This window comes from Ambystoma mexicanum, chromosome 2p, assembly GCF_040938575.1.
Source record: "Ambystoma mexicanum isolate Mex_15411 chromosome 2p, UKY_AmexF1_1, whole genome shotgun sequence".
Lineage (NCBI taxonomy): Eukaryota > Metazoa > Chordata > Amphibia > Caudata > Ambystomatidae > Ambystoma > Ambystoma mexicanum.
The window spans coordinates 1,246,377,955-1,246,395,360 of record NC_090923.1 but is presented as its reverse complement, the minus strand read 5'-3'; the positions used below and the strand labels follow the sequence as shown (position 1 = coordinate 1,246,395,360).

The window sequence follows — 17,406 nt, the reverse complement described above, 5'->3', positions numbered from 1 at the left end:
TTGTCCGAATCATTTGGTCGTTGTTTCCTTGGGTTCCGTTTACAGGACCCTTGTCTGGATGTATCTGTCAGACCGTTGCATCTTGCAGTGGATCAAAGGCTATAAGCCCGCAGTCTCCACTGTCAATTCTTGCTTGGACCCTATTTGTTTCGTGAGGATTGTCTTCGCCAGGTTCTGTTTTAATTTCAGCTGCCTTGCACCATCGCCACCAAACAGCCGCACAACAGTCCCTGGGCTTTACTCCTGATGGGCTTCACGCTGCAAGGGTGGTTCAGTCTGGCTTTTGAAGGGGAGATGGATCACGTGGTTGTTCACGTGCTTCTGTTGGCTCCGCCTCCTCCGGGAAGCGAGCGGAATGCGGCAAGTGCCCCTTGGCGGCTCGCAATGCCGAGATGTTATCCGTTAAACGAACGCTCGTATTCTGTAAAAAAAAGAAGCACTTTTCCTTAGTCCAGTAACACTCGCCACTCGGGCGGTTCAGTCTGGCTTTTGAAGGTGAGATGGATCACGTGATTGTTCACGTGCTTCTGCTGGCTCCGCTTCCTCCAGGAAGCAAGCTGAATGCGGCAAGAGCCCCTTGGAGGCTCGCAATGCCGAGATGTTATCCGTTAAACAGAACGCTCGTATTCTCGCAGCGCTACCCAGTGCTCCGTTGCCGACTGCTTGATATGAAACCAAACCTTGATCTGACCTCCCGGGTACCTACGCTTGTTTAAAAAAAAAAAAATTCAATCACATAAGTATGTACTACCATAAAAGCCAATTCGGAAGAAAATGGGTTTTCTTATTTCTTATCTGTATATAGCAGGGATCAACATTGAGATTTGTTGACGAGAAGCAAAAAGCAGCTCCTGGGTATCCGGCGTAACCATTTAGGCAGGAGCTACCTCTGGGGAACCAGGAGCTAATACAAAATGTGTAGCAAATCTAACTTCGCGCAAAATGCAAACTCATTTTTTTTTGTCCATTTCATATTATCCAACATGCTCTAAATGCCTTTAAGTGTGTTCTTTATTGTCCATTATATACATTCCCAGACATACAAAGTTAAAATCACATAGCTCAGTTTCTCTGTGATCACCTAAACACCACAGCAAACCTCTCTCCTGCAGCCACTGACTGGATCAGATTCTTCCTAACAGACATGTCCTCTCGGGTCTTCATAGACCATCATGCCGCCTCACCCACACCAGTTACCTGCGGCGTACCCCAAGGTTCTTGCCTTTCTCCAACTCTGTATAACATTTATGCAAAACTACTTTTCGATCACCTGGATGTCCTTGGCATCTCCTGCACAAACTATGCTGATGACACCCAAATTCTCTTCTCCCTCTCAGGCACTTACCACCAAAACACCGCTACCATCAACTCAGTCTACAACATCGTCCAAAACTGGATGGCAAAACATATGCTATGTTCTCATTTTTGGATCCCCCACCACTCTCGGTAACTTGGATCCAGCATACAAAACCTTAAACATCGACGACAACCTAATCCCCATCTCACCTGCTGCCAAAACTATGGGTATCTATCTGGATACTTCACTCTACCTCTTCAAGTTAACGTCATCTCCTCCGCTGCCGCCCAAACTGATCAACGCCAGTAAGCCTTTCCTCTCCGTACCCAATTGCCTCACAATTGCCAGAGCCATCACAGAGGCCAAATTGGACTACTGCAGTGCCCTCTTTGCTGGCACCTTGGAACGCAACCTGAAAAAGCTACAAATCATCCAAAACAATGCCCTCGGCCTTACCAAACATGCCCACCTCTTAGAAGCCAGAAAAGACACCCATTAGCTAACGATGCGAGAGCGAATCAACTTCATGATCCTCTCCATTGTTCACAAGTGCCTCTCCGAGACTGCACCGACCTAACTTTCTCAGCGCATAGAAAAAAAAACTCTCGCCCACTAAGATCCTCACACGACCACTTGCTCAAAGTGCCAAGCTTCAATCGCCAAACTGCAGGCGGCTCAAGCTTCCCTGTCGTCGCCGCCAAGCTGTCGAACAATCTCCCCATATTCTGGAAAATGGAACCCTCCTATCGGACCTTTAGAAGAAACTTGAAAACTTGGCTTTTAGCCTAAGCTCCTCTGAGCCAAGACAATGTATCACTGCTGAACGTCTTGAACATACGCCTCCTGTCTTCCCCGTTTCCCTTTACCTGTAAACCCCCTGCCCCCTTTCCCTAAAGTAACTAGCGCCTAGATACTGCGCTGCTACAAATGTAAAAATAAAATATATTCCACCACTTGCCCCAGCAGTCAAAAGTAGCTCCTAGTAGCTGCTTGTTTCAAGCAAACCAGTCTCCCTCTCACACTCAACAGGCTTGATTAGTAACCCAGTGTCCGTATCACTAGCCCACTCCTCACCTGAGAGTTCTGTCAGGTCTTCCTCAGATTCGTTGGTGGAAATCTCCTTTCTTCTTTCTTTTCAGGCTTTGCTGGTCTTCCTTTCCTTTTTTCCTTTCTGTTTGAAGAGGTAGGGTCCGGCTCCCCCAGAGGCCACTTAGGCTAAAATGCAACTTGCCCGGCAACAGGGACTCCAGGGAGCCCGCCCCAGACCAGGGATAAGCGCTTGCTAAAAAACCCTGGAAATGACGATCGAAAAGGAGCGGGAGATGACAATCCTTGGTAGACTTCCAACTGGCTGGCGTGGTATGTGTGAGGCTTTGTTGGATGCACTTTACGTTCCAGAATGCACCTGGACGCTGAAAGGTGACAGATTCAGCGGGGTGCCATCCTAACTGACGATACACCCAAAAGAATGTAGGCTTTTCTCGGTTGATGATATAGCAAAAATGAATCGGTGGTGGTTGACATGGAAGCCCTGTGTTGAATGCAAGCAGAAAGGAAAACAGAGACCGGTACGCGAGAGACTCAGACTTCGAGAAGCAAGGAGGGCTCGGTGCGAACGCGGAAGGAAGCAGTAACAGCAATAATTCTGCCGCCAAGGACGTGGACACCAGAAAGCAAGGAAGACTCTGCACAATCGTGGGAAGGAAAGGGAGACTGGGAGGCAGAAAGCCGTGCCAAACACAGAGGAGATAAACAAGAGCTAAAACACTCCAAAGCGGAACAGAATGCCGCACAGTTTTGGTTACCTCAAAGAGGATTGCAACGCGTCTGTCCCGATACCAGGTGGGCGTAAATAGCAGTCGGCTGCCATCGTGCTGGAAAACTAGACCGCTACTTGCCGTTCAATGAGGAAACGTGTTGGTAAGTCAGTATCTCCATCGGTCCCATACCTTCCTGTTGCGGCGCATGACAGTATGGCCCCTTTTCAATGGCGCCCCTCCTGGTTTTCCAGGATTAACCCTGTGGAATTGTCGGGTAAGCTTGGGAGCTGAAATATAACTGACAGGTTCCCAAGAACACTTCGACATTGGATATCCTTTCCACTTCACCAGATATTGCATACTCCCCTTTCTATATCTGGAATCCAGTAAACGGGACACTTCATATTCTTCTTCTGTGTCCTTAGGGGTACTGATTGTCATTCTTATCCATCTGGAATATGGGTCTGGTAAATAGTGCTTTAATAGGGATGAATGGAACACAGGATGGATTCTCCTTAGTCCGGTGGGGAGCACCAATCGAAATGCCACTGGATTGATCTTGGCCTCTATACGAAATGGACCGATGAACTTAGGGTTGAACTTGCCTGGATCAACCCATTGTGGTAAGAACTTGGTGGATAAACAGACTTACATTCCCTGATCCCAATCGGAGTTAGCTTGTCTCTTCTTGTCTGCCCATTTCTTATAGTTCTGACTGCTCTCCTACAAATTGTCTTGTGCCTTTTTGTGAAATTGTCTCAGCTTGTCTAATAGATGATCAACTGTAGGTACCTTGAAGGAAAGTGAAATTGACAAAGGGATGTGTCTCGGTTCGTAACCAGAAGTACAGCTGAAGGGGCTCATTCCTATGACAGAGTGCTTGGTATAGTTATAGGAAAATTCAGCCATAGGTAGAAGTCCATACCAGTCACTCTGTTCTTGGTTACAAAAACACCTGATGCACTGTTCTAAAGTCGCATTTAAACGTTCTGTCTAACAATTGCTTTCTGGATGAAAACCAGAGGAAAGTGCCCTTTGAATCTTTAATTGTTTGCTGAGGTCCTCTATCTGTTACGAGTGTGCGTGGTAGTCCGTGTAACCGGACTATGTCTCTTAAAAAGACTTCAGCTGTACTTTAAATGGTGAACAATGTGCCAACTTGCTAAATGAATCAACTGTAACCAAGATTGCTGAGTACCCATTGAAGGGAGGAAGGTCCACAATGAGTACCATCTACACGTGTTGCCAGGGTCCCGCTGGTGGTGACTCCTGCTGTAACAACCCCAAAGGTTTTGAATAGGAATATTTGCTCTGGACACATATTCCTTAACATCCTTAGCTCTGGTAGTCCACCAAAAGTGGCGGGAGACCAAATTTAGTGTAGCTGCCTGTCCTTTATGTCCGGCTGGTGGCATATCGTGACACCAGGACATAGCCTGTTTTTGTAGTTCCTTTAGTGAGTAAAAAAAGTAGGTCATCCTTAAAGAACAAGTTGCCTTTCTGGTTCAGCTGCGGTATTCAAGGTGCACAGTCTTGTAGTGCATCTTGTACTTGTTGGAGGAAAGTATTGATAAGCCTGATGAATCCCTTTCCAGCAAGAAGTCTTTCATTTCCTCTGTATTGACTGGAATCTTCCCCATGGCTGCAGGATAACACATCTGCCAGTTGGTTCTCCTTGCCGGGTAAGTAAGAAATCTCAGTCGAATTGAGAGAAAAAGTACGCCTATCTGGCATGTCTTGAATTCTGTTGCTCCATTTGTTGCAGTATTTGAATATTACGGTGGTCTGTACGCACTTGAAATGGATAATTGGCACCTTGTAGCAAATTTCTCCACTCTTCACATGCCTGACGTATTGCCAAGAGTTCCTTCTCTAGCACCGAATAGTTTCTCTCGCTGCTGTTAAGTGTTCTAGAAAAGTAGGCTATTGCGTGTTCAAGCCGGTCTTCCTTCTTCTGGAGTAAGACTGCTCCAATGGCTCCTCCTGAAGCGTCTGTTTCCACAATGAATGGGAGAGTTTGGTCCAGTTGTCTGAGTATGGGACCTGACACAAAAGACTTCTTTAGAAGATTAAATACATCACCAGATTCCTGGCCCCACACAAACTTTGCTCCTTTTTTGAGCAGAGGGGGTTATGGGGAGAAGACTGTCAGAGAATCGTGGTATAAACCTTCTGTAAAAATTGGAGAGACCGAGAAATCTCTGGATATCCTTTACAGAACTGGGTGTTGGTCACTGTGGGATGGCTTGGGTCTTGTCGGGGTCCATCTGAAGTTGACCAGCAGAAAGTATGAATCCTCAATATGGCACAGTGTCTGCTTCAAACACACATTTCTCTGGTTTAACCAATAATTGGTTTTGGCAGAGTCTGTGAAGGACTTCCCTGATATGATTCTGGTGTTCTTTCAAGGTGTTTGAGAAGATCAAAATATCATCTAAATAGATGACTATAGATGAATAGAGTAGGTCAGCAAAAATCCTATCCATAAAACTTTGAAACTGTGCTGGTGCATTCCCCAAAACCAAAGGCATGACCCGATATTCGTAATGGCCCAATGGCGTTCTGAAGGCCGTCTTCCACTCCCCACACTCTCGGATCCTCAGGAGGTGAGGAGCCCCTCTGAGGTCAAGTTTTGTGAACATCTTGCCACCCTTTTCAGCTTCGATGTCTTTCATCAGTGGCATGGGATACCTGTCCCGAATGGTCTGGCAGTTTAATCTCCTGAAATCTATACAGGGTCTTAGCTCTGTGGTACGTTGCTTGAAGATGAAGAAAAGGGAAGCTCCTGTCGAGGATTTGGACTCCCTGATTAGGCCATTTTGGAGATTGGTTGTCCGATATTCTTTCGAAGCCTCCTTCTCTGGAAGGGATAATGGAAACATCCTACCGAAGGGAACTGTGGCTCCAGGTGATAGCTGAATCGTGCAGTTTTCCTTGTGATGAGGAGGTAATTGTCTTGGTTGAATGTCCACAAATACATCCCAATCGTCTCGATATGGCTCCGGTATCAAACTGATAAAAAGAGCAGGGTAAAGGTATGGTAATACCAACCATAGGTCTCTTCCTTTCAATTGATGCAATGCTGAAGACAATAAGTGGAATTGAACTGAACAGTGTTCCCAATATATGCTGGGGTTGTCTCTCCTAAGCCACGGGATACCCAGAATAACTGTGAAATGAGCAGCTCGTATTAGATCGAATTATATGTTTTCTTGTTGTGAGGCCATTTTAACTTTGAGTACCGGAGTCTCTTGAACAGTGGACCCTGAGGTCAAGGGTGTACCATCAACACCTTCTACAGGAATGGTTTGCTTCTTTGGACGTCTTGGTATATGATGGTGCTGGGGCCACTAGTCGTCCACTAAATGACCCGCAGCTCCACAGTCAAGCATAGCTAGACATTCTACAGTGGATCCATTGTCCCACTCGTGGTCAACCTTGAATACATGATAGAGATCTGAATTGTAAGAAATGTTGGGTTGTGCAGAATGGCAGGGATTGGTTGTAGACACACCTCCCTTGTCCCTGTTCAGGGTTCGAGTTTGTCGTTTACCGACCCCATGGGAGGCACTTCGGGGCAATCCTTAATAGGTGGGTATCAGAACTGCAGTACATGCAAAGACCAGGTTCCTTGCGCCTCTTTCTTTCTGTGGCTGTAAGGGATCCTCTTGCTGTTCAGATTTGCATCGTTTCATCAGTTCTGGGCCTTTGAGGGTAGGCTAGGAAGGGGGGTTATGTAGGACCTGGTCTTAGTCTTTCTTTCGCTTAATCCAAACTCTATCTGTAAGGACAAAGCCACAAGTTCTTAAAAAGAAGTAGGTCGGGCAAATCTAGCCAGTTCGTCCCTGATCTCTTCTTGCAGTCCTCTACGAAACAGTGTCTGTTGCGCAGTATCTGGCCAACCTTATTCTGTGGCTACCCTCTGAAAACATGAAACATGTGTCTGTACATCCGAGTTTCCTTGTCTGATATCGAGAAGGCTTTCATAAGTGGAGTACACCACTTTTGGTCTCTCAAATCTGCCTCGAAATTGTTGCACAAAACTGCCATAATCGTTATGGGATGGATCTGAGTTGGTGACTAACGGGGTTGCCCATGCCAGAGCATTGCCTGCCAAGTTAGTAATCAGGAATCCAACCTTGGCTCGCTCAGCTTCATAGGCCTTCGAACGAAAGGTGAAGTAAACTGCACATGGGTCTCGAAACATTTAGTTTCCGTGGGTTGCCATCATACTTGCCACTTGGCAAGGATAAGAAGAGGCAAGTCTCCTCTGTGTTCATCCCTTTGATGAACCTGCTGTCTGAGGCAGTATTGTTGGCTCTAAAGGTCTGTACCTCTACTGTGAGTACCTGTAAGACATTTACCAATTCTTGGTATTGTTCTAAGGTAGCCATATTCCCTTGGCGTTGCAAACTCTCACACTCAACAGGCTTGATTAGTAACCCAGTACCAATATCACTAGCCCACTTCTCAACTGAGAGTTCCGTCAGGTCTTCCTCGGATTCGTCGGTGGAAATCTCTTTTCTTCTTTCTCTCCAGGCTTTACTGGTGGTCTTCCTTTCCTTTCTGTTTGAAGAGGTAGGGTCAGGCTCCCCCGGAGGCCACTTTGCCTAAAAGACAAATTGCCCGGCAGCGGGGACTACAGAGAGCCCGCCCCAGACCAAGGAAAAGTGTTTGCTAAAAGCTCCTGGAGATGACGATTGAATAGGAGTGGGAGATGACAATGCTTGGTAGACTTCCAACTGGTTGGCGTGGTAAGTTTGAGGCTTTGTTGGATGCACTTTACGTTCCAGAATGCACCTCGATGCTGAAAGGGGACAGATTCAGCGGGGTACCATCCCAACTGACGATACACCCAAAAAAATGTAGGCTTTTCTCAGTTGATGTTAGAGCAAAAATGAATCAGTGGTGGTTGACACAGAAGCCCTGTGTGGAATGCAAGCAGAAAGGAAAACCAACAGCTCAGTGAGAGACGCAGACTTCGGGAAGCAACAAGTGCTCTACGGGAACGCGTAACGAAGCGGTAACAGCAATAATTCTGCCAAGGACGTGGAAACCAGGAAGCAAGGAAGGCTCTGCACGAACGCGGGAAAGAAAGGGAGACAGGGAGGCAGAAAGCTGTGCCGAACACATAGGGGATAAACGAGAGCTATGCTGCACAGCGTTGGTTACCTGAAGGAGGGTTGCAACTCGTCCGTCCCGCTATCAGGTGAGTTTAATAGCAGTCGGCTGCTATCTTGCTGGAAAACTAGACCGCTACTTGCCGTTCAATGAGTAAATGTGTTGGCAAGTCAGTAGTATCTCTATCGGTCCCATACCTTCCAGTTGCTGCGCATGACACTCCCCTTGGCTATAACCAGGAGCTAAATAGCTCCCAGCCCCTGGCAATTTGGAACCCTGAGATGCAGTTCTCCAGCATTGTTTTCCCTGCCTCACCAGAGTTTGTGCAAATCTCACATGCTGTATATCTGAGGTGTGGTATTGGGGGTTAGGTTATAACGTTAGCATGACTATTGGCAGTTATGTAGGGAAAAACAAACCTAAATGGCCTTAGGCCTTACTGTAGGCCTTTAGATATTATTAAGGATTAGATTTCCCTTTATGCTGCCTTTTGTGCACCCCCAGTTTTTTTATGGCTTCTGTGTATTTTTTCTTTTGAGCAAGTGACATTCTTTTCAAACCTCACTTGTCACTGTAACAGTTTTTCTGGGAATCCCTGGTAGATGATGTGGCAACCATGGCAGAGGGTATCCTTGTACCAGCATTCTTTTTCCAGTGTGTTCTCGGCTGTCTGGTGGCACTGCTATTTACATGCTGGCACTGCAGTGAACTATTATTTTACCATTAAGTTGCCCATTTGTTCTTTCCAGTAGATCAAATGGCTTCTTCGTTGTTTTAAACCTGTCCTTCAAACCACTGGTGTTTTGGCTTCTTGCTCATGTCAACCAAATGACCATATATGGTTTATTCTCCAGCCTGCGGTCTGGCATGGTTTCACATGCTCAAGAATGTTCCCTGTCATCAGGCTGCGAATCTCGGTAAGAGAAAACATTTTAACTTTAAAACTGTTTTTCTCCTTTAAACCAATCGCTGTCCTCTGGGTCATACTGCCCCAGCCAATGACAGTCTTCTCTCTAAGCCCCGCCTCTGGCAGCCATCTTCACATTTTTACCACACGCTTCAGTGTTGGGAGTCCTAGAGAGTTTCTCTCTGAGCTATTTTGTACTTTTTTCCAAGTTCTTTCACAGAAAAGGTCTATTTTTGTTTCATCCAAACCTGTGTTCTCCTATATCCATCGGCCCACAACGGGGGTCCGTTGTCTGTGAAGTTGCGCGCCCCTCAAGGGCAGTTGTTCGTCGAAGTTTCTGGAAGTCTGTCTTGTACCTACTACACGCCCTCCGTCCAAGATTGAGAAAAAGGAGCAAAGGACCTTCTTCTGGCCCTGCGGGCTATGGAACGTCTTCGTGGAGGACAAACATCTACAATGTCTTTACTGCCTGCACCCGGACCACAACGAGGATGTGTTCAAGATATGCCTGGGTTTCTTGAAGACCGGCATAGCAGGCTGATGGCATGGCTCAATTAGAGCAAGGCATCAGACCTGTGCTCCGAGCAGGCTCATGCCTTGCCCAGGACCGGCCGTTCAGAAGAGCGGTCTCCCTCTGGGAAGAGGTTAAATCCCTTTGTTGTCGCCCAATCCGTGGGGGGTCCAAGATGAGGCCAAGAGCCGCAAGTTCGATTCCACAGTGTTCGCCGCTGATGCTACTCCCAGTTTGGATAGACTGTGATCACCATCACTGTCAGCCTCCAGCCAGCCTGTCATTGAGCTCCTCCTCCAAGAGGAAGTCGTCAACACTTGCCAAGTTAAGGGACAAATCAGAAAAGCCAAGGCCGGAGGAGGAGAAGGCCATGCAGAACAACCAGGCTCAACCGGCTCAATCAAACCCTTTGTCGACCACTTTGTCAGCCTCTTCTGTGACGACCACAGCGGCATTGCCGATTCGACAAGTTGCTCCTACGGCGCATGTGGTATCCATGCCACCAAGGCGCGACATGGCTGTCGAGGCTGCAGCAGAGAAGGCTGAAAGCACCCCTGGGGGGGAACAGGGGGCGGGGAGAGACATCGGTCCTGATCACTGTTCAAAACCCTCAGGGAGGAAAAAGGAGATGGCGGGTGAGGAAGCCCCAAAACAGCCCTCCAAGGTTTGCGTCCAACCAATGGACATCTCATCCACGGACAACGGCAACCAAGAAATCAGTCCAGACGGTCCACGAGGACGACGGTGCAGGGCCTAGTGCTCAATCGTTCCCTCCACAGCCGAAGGGACATATCCATGCACATCCTGTCGACTCTCCACACCCTAGTGACGGAGATCCAGCAGAAGTTGCCCCCAGCACAGGCCCCTGGTTGTCATACACTGAAGCGCTTGGCGGTTGCTACCGCATTGGCAGCTTCATTACGGAAGTCGCAACCGATAGTCCCGTCACGCTTTCTACTAAGTAGGAGTACGGGTCTAGTTGTTTCCAAGATGGCAACCGCTGGGAGGTACATAGCCACCTCACTCCCAGCGGTCGTTGCGTTGCAACCCCTCGTATGGTGTTAGTGCTTCTTTGGGTTAAGACGCTAGTGCTCATCTTTCTCGGCTTACCTTGCAGCCGCCCTGTTTCTCTCGGTTCACGCTTCTTGCGTTCCGACTCTATCTCTCGCTCTCTCTCTACTTCCTCTGTCTGCCTGTCGCTCCGCCTTCTGGCTCTTTACTTTTCGTTTGACTCGCCCAGCGCCTTCCGCCATGGCGAGTGTATCTCTGCTTGCCTTGTCACTTACTTTGCTCCCGTTTCAAGTTGGCTCTCTGTGTTGTCTTCGGGCAGCGGGTCCTGTACGTGGCACGCTCTCTCCGTGTTGCTCTTTCCAGTCTGCCTTGCTACCTGGTATCGGATCTTTCCGGAACAGTACCGATCAACTACAACAAATGTTATTTGAATACTTCAACACTCAACATGACAGAAGGGTTTTTTTACGCCTTGTTTGGCTTTTTCCCTTCTAACAGCCTGATCACGGGAGAGGAGCCTCGGGACTGCTATTTTATAAGCAATGACTGTGGCTTCCTCTCGTGGCAGGCACACCTCGCACAAAAGGGAAAAGGACTATTTGGCCCATCGCCGCCTTCGATCTGAAGACTTCGAATCAGGTGAGGAAAGTGGGGAGGAAGAAGGGTCAGAGGAGAAACAAGGTCATGACACTGATCAGCCTCCACGTAAGAAGAAAAACCATCATCTGACGCCTCCACATCCGCCTCCACCAACGGATCCGGATACACACACGGACACTGATACAGTGACAGCCACGAAAACCGACGTAGATTCGGACTTCATCCTGGCAGACAACAAATCTCTGCACCTGGACTCCCCTCATAGTATCTCCACCAGACGATGTGGGATCATTCCACTCAATCTCCAGGGCCACCGAGATATTCCAGCTGGTGCCTGAGGAAACCAAGAAAGAGGACTTCTTGTATCAGTGATGAGTCCAAGAGGAAGACGATGATGGTGGTACCCTTTTTGGATGACTTTTAGGAGGAAGCCCCAGCCCTCATAAGAACCAATGCACGGCTCCAACCAAACAAGACAGGTTGGAGAAGAAATACAGGGTGCCAGACTCTGCGCCCCAATGCTTGCGGTCACAACCGTCGCCGGACTTGGTAGTGTCGGTTGCCGCAAGGAAACATTCGGCTAACCCGGCATCATCATCAGTTCCCCCGGACATCGAGGGGAAGATGATGGATGGCATGGGGAAGAGTGATAAATACAGCGGCATCCACGATCAAGGCGATTAATGCTCTGGCTATTGTTGCCCAATACGACCGGGACCATTTGGTACAAGAGTGGCCCGATCCTGGAATTCCTCCGTGATGACAAGAAAATGGCTCTCGCCCTCTTTCAGGAAGGGGAGGGGGAGTCTGCCCACGCCATTATGGTGGCAGTGGACATCGCTGACACAGGTTTCCGGCAGATGGAAAACTGAGTCTGCCTTTGTCGGCAGGGATGATGGAAGGCCACAGACTTCCATCAGGACGTTCATGCAAAGGTGCTGGACATGCCCTTTGACAGCGATAATCTGTTCGGGAAGGTGGTTGAAGAATCCCTTCAAGCCATAAAGATGGATACGGAGGCGGCAAGTTCCCTTGGCACTCTGCAGCAGCATCGCTCATCGTCTTTTCGTTCCTCCAGGAGAAAATCGAGCAGATCTAAAGGATTCTCCACATCATACAGGCAACCTCCACGCAGGAAGCCTACAAGGGTTGCTCCCAGGCCTATGGTAGTAGAGGTCAGCCCAAGCAAGCCTGCACAGGCCAAGACGCCGGGCCCCCACTCATGCATCCCAGTGGGAGGCTGGCTGGCGAGGTTTGTCGGTGAGTGGAAGATCATCATCACCACCGATGGGTTCTGGACGCTCTTACCCAGGGACACACCTTGGAGTTCCATTGCATGTGCCCTCATATTCCTCCAATTCCCTGTTGGGAGCAGCACGTCCCTCGGCTCCTCAAAGAAGTGCGAGCCATGTTACGGAAATGGGCGATAGAGCTAATTCCCCAAAGCTTTGGGACTCCACAATCTATTCCAGATACCTTCTGGTCAGAAAGTAGACGGGGGGAGGAGGGGAGAAGGTTGGAGATCGATCCTGGACCGTCTGAACAAGTACCTGAAGTCCCAGAAATTCAGGATGGTCCCGTTGCAACAAGTGCTCGGCCAACTCGAGAAAGGGGATTTCTTGACGACGTTAGACCTAGAGGATGCATACTTCCATGTCCCCATCAACAGGAAAAGTCGAAAGTTCCTATGGTTCGTGGTGCAAGGCCAACACTACCAGTTCAAGGCCCTGCCATTCTGCTTGAAATCGGCCCCATGAGTGTTTACAAAATGCATGGCCCCAGTTGCGTCCCATCTGCAGGGCATACATGTATACCCGAACCTGGACGATTGGCTGATAAGCGCCCGCTCTCAGGACTTGGCCAATGAGCACACAAAGAAGACCGTCTGACTACTGACGGAGCTGGATTCTCCATAAACTATACAAAGTCCTGCTTAATGCCATCCCAGAACACGCTGTTCCTCTACGCCAGACTCAACACAGTGGGTTGCCTGGCGTCACCTTCGGAGTAGAGACTAGCAGCCTTTCAAGGGAAGGTGCAGTGACTGTCGGCGAAGACGGCCACGGTTCGCGACAATCAAGTCGTTGCTGGGCATGATGTCCTGCATCTATCTCGTCCGTCTCTGCAGGTTGCAGATGCAACCCCTACAGGAATTCTTGGATGCACGTTGGATAGAAGTGTCCGGGAGTTTTGCAGACAAGGTCCCTCTCAACGAGGAGATCCAGCGACCGATAGAGTGGTGGGGGATGCGCTGCCAGATCGCCCAGCAGATGGTATTTCAAACCCCGCCATAGCAGGAGACTGTCACCACGGATGCCTCGCTTGAAGGTTGGGGGGCTCACACTGGACGTCTAGACGCCAGACGTCTGTGGCTTCCAGAAGAGAAGGATCTGCACATCAATATCCTGGAGTTACGGGCAGTGTTCTGGGCCCTCAAGTCTTTCCTACTGTCTCTAAAGGGCAAGGTGGTGAGGATCTTAACGGAAAACACCCACAAGTTCTACATCAGGAAGCAAGGGGGCACTAGATCCCCAACGATCTCCAAGCAAGTTTTTGACTTCTGGAACTGGGGCATTGGACAGGGGATGTTCTTGTCCCTCACCACCTGATCAATCTTTTTGCCACGGCAGCAAACTCCCAATGCCAGACATTTGCCAGCAGATTCCACTAACTGAGGAGCTTGAGGGACGCGGTCACCTTCCTGTGGGAAGGTTTCTGAACGTGTTTCCCCCCTTTTCCTCTCCTCCTACGTGTGATCAACACACTGACGGTGTCGGTGCAAGATGATACTCATCGCCCTGGCATGGTCAAGGCAGATTTGGTATCCGGACCTACTCAGCCGGTCAGCGCCGCCTCTAGTCAAGTTGCTGGTACTTCCGGATCTGTTCACCAGAGAGGGAGGCGCAATCCTTCATCACAACCCAGGATCCCTGAACCTGCAGCCTTAGAGTTTGGAGGCTATGAGCTGCCAGCGGACTACAGGGAGGTCCCCACCAAAGTCAGGGCATCGTCAACACTAAAGTGCTACAGCCATAAGTGGAAGTGTTTTTCTAAGTTGTGCCAGTCGCAGAAGATTACCCTCTGAGGGTCACAGCCCCAGAGATTCGGCTTAAGGTACAACTGGCGGCCATCTCGCACTACAACAGATCCCCGGAACATCCTCGTTGTGGTCCCGCAGACTCGTCCAGGAGTTTCTGAGGGGGCTTTTTCGATCTTTCCTGCCGGTGAGGGCGCTTGCCCTGGGATTGGAACTAAATGTAGTCCTGACTAGACTTATGGGGGCACATCTCAAACCTATGCATCATGCCCCACTCAAGTTTCTCTTGTGGGGAAAAGGCGTTCCTCATGGCCATCACCTCAGCCAGACGAGTGGATGAGATCCAGGCCCTGTGCTGCAAGTAGCCATATCTCACTTTTCACGAAGCAAGGGTGGTGCTGTGTATGCACCCCCTCTTTCATGCAAAAGGTTCAGTCGGAATTCCAACTCAACGAGCCTTTGGATTTACCTGTTTTCTTCCCAAAACCTTTGTCGCCGGCAGAGAAGACCCTGCATTCGCTGGATCTTTCTCGTGCCTTGTAGTTCTACGTGGCATGCACAAAGAGTTCTCGGAAGACTTCTCAATTGTTTGCGAACTTTGGACCTGTGAATAATGGGAAGGCCTTGTCCAAGGCTTCCAACTCAAGATGGCTCTCCGGCTGCATCATGCACTGTCATCGGCTGGCTAACCGGCCTCTGCTGGGCTGCCAGAGAGCCCACTCCACCAGAGCAATCGCTGCGACAACGGCGTTCCTTTCTGGTCTACCGCTGCTAGACATCTGCAGGGCTGCGCCGCGGAGGTCCACGCATACCTTCACGAGGTTCTACTGCATTGACAGGTATTCCAGGGAGGAGTCCAGAGTCGGCCAGGCAGTGCTATGCAACCTGTTCGCTTGAGGTCAGTCTGTTCCAGGAGTAAGTGTTGATTACTTCTGTTGAGCCTTACCACCTCCCGTGGTTGTGTTGTGTACTGCTCTGTATTCGTCATTCATGAGCATGTGAATCCATGCTAGAACCAATGCTGGAAAAGGAACAAGTTACTAACTGTAACTATTGTTCTCCAGCATGGGTCTGCCATGGATTCACATGCAAACCCCTCCCTCTGGCCTCTCTGCAGCTCTTCCTGTTCATACTGACACTTTAGTTCCTTACCAAATCTGAAGATGGCTGCCAGAGGCAGGGCTTAGTGAGAGGACAGTCATTGGATGGGGGCAGTATGACCCAGAGGACAGTGATTGGTTTAGAGGAGAAATAGTTTTAAAGTGAAAGTTTTTTCTTTTACTGAGGATTCCCAGCCGGACGACGGGGAATATTCATGAGTATGTGAATTCATGCTAGACCAACGCTGGAGAACAATTGTTATAGGTAAGTAACCTAAACCTTACTTTTAACAGGCTCTGCACAGTCTATAAAGGAAGGCAGTTTAAAAGGCAGTTTAAATGGGTTCCAGTTTGGACTAGATGTGTGTCTGATAGATACCATAATTCACATCCTTAGAAGAAGTTTGCTTGACATCCAGATCTGGATCGCCACCAATTCTTTGTATGCCCCGTGGCCAGTGAATGTAGTGCTGTGGTATATCCCAGACCTGCAGATATGTCCTGCTGTTGTGGATTTGGATCCATTCTTTTGTCGACCACTGGACCTGATCCTGAGGAAGCAGAGAATCATGAGGGATGCAAAGGACTCCCCTGAAGGCTGTTTCTCGGACTATGTTCTTCTTTATAGTAAGCTTGGGTAAGATTGTAGATGATTTCCTCTCTTTAACCAGCGGGCGTAGTCTGTTTACCGTTCGCAACAGCTTCTGGGGTTTCTCTGAATCTCCTGAAACGGGATGCTGCTCATCCTGAGAGGGTGCTCCTGTTGTGCCTAGACCCGAGCTACTGTTGCATGCTGCTCACCCTAGCTGCACACTTCTTTTTTGGACATCACGAGTTGTGGTTCTTGAAGGCGAGCGTCCCCAAATAGCACGACCCTCCCCGCAATGAGAGGCAGTAATGGACTCTCCCAAAATGGGAAGAAGGCTAGGACCAAGTGCGGGTGAGCTTAATGGAAGTTTTATCTAAGTCAAATAGGGCATGCAAAGTACTCTGCAAACTCCGAGAGCGCTCTGCCTGACAATCGCAAAGACAGGCGTTTATATTTACAAAAAGTGTCATAAGAACCTACACACTATAGGGGGCACATGTTCATTGGGATTGGGTGGCGTCGACTAACTATACGTGCAGCTGTGATGTGTCGCTTCGTGGTTGGTGGACGACGCCGGGTGCCAACGTGGGGTGGGTAGGTCAGCTGGGCTCATCCGGGAGGTGCTGCCAGGCCAGGTTTGGTCAGTGTCATTGATGGACGTCTTTCTTGGCTTTCTGCCCTAATGACCATGCACACCCCATTCCTTCAATACTGCAATGTCAGTTGTCCTGTAAATCCTACAATAGGTTATTCTACAGGTTAATACAACACAGGAGGAATGCACATTGGGTGGAATACTTTGATGATACATCAATACATGGTTACTGTTTTCCTGTTGACTAGGTATCATGGGGTTGGGTCTCGGGGCACGGGGTGAGCTGTGTGAGTTTTAGGTCTCGTTAGAAGTAATGACAGATGCTTTTACACAATGTTGGCGCAATTTTGGGTGTCCTATTTTTCAAGCACCATTAATCTGGGGTGAACTGGTGGGCCGTGGGACCTATGAGGGGGCACCTCTGGCCTTTGGTTATGGCCAGGTTTTACTGCTAGGTTGCAAATAATTCAGGTGGCTGGCCGTGGCCATGTGAGCTGCGGGGGAACATGAATGCTTGAAGCGGCTCCAGCCGAATTGGGGGAGGTGAGGCGGTGTAGCTCGGGCCTTTGCTTTCTCTTGCAGGCTTCAATGGGAAGGGAGGGGAAGTGACCTTGGATATTCCCACGATGATACTATTCTTGTATGCTGCAAATTATATTGAAAATAAAGGGATTCGTGTAATGTATTATGCTTATTGATTTTCTAAAGGGTTACACGTCTACATCGTTTGCACCTTTACATAGTCATTTCAAATATGTTAACTATACCAACGTTTCTATTAATCACTACAGGGTGAGTATTTGCAAAAATAGCAGCTCTTGCATTATATGGTAAACACGATACGTGAGGTAGCATTAGGGTTGATGGAACACGCAGGA

The 17,406-nt window shown here is 48.9% G+C and overlaps 1 protein-coding gene across 2 annotated transcripts in view; it reads left to right on the top strand.

The window, feature by feature from the left end:
- The window catches only part of LOC138567392 (E3 ubiquitin-protein ligase RNF216-like), a 2,013,370-nt gene that overhangs the window by 1,010,181 nt on the left and 985,783 nt on the right, over positions 1-17,406 (top strand). The window lies entirely within an intron of this gene.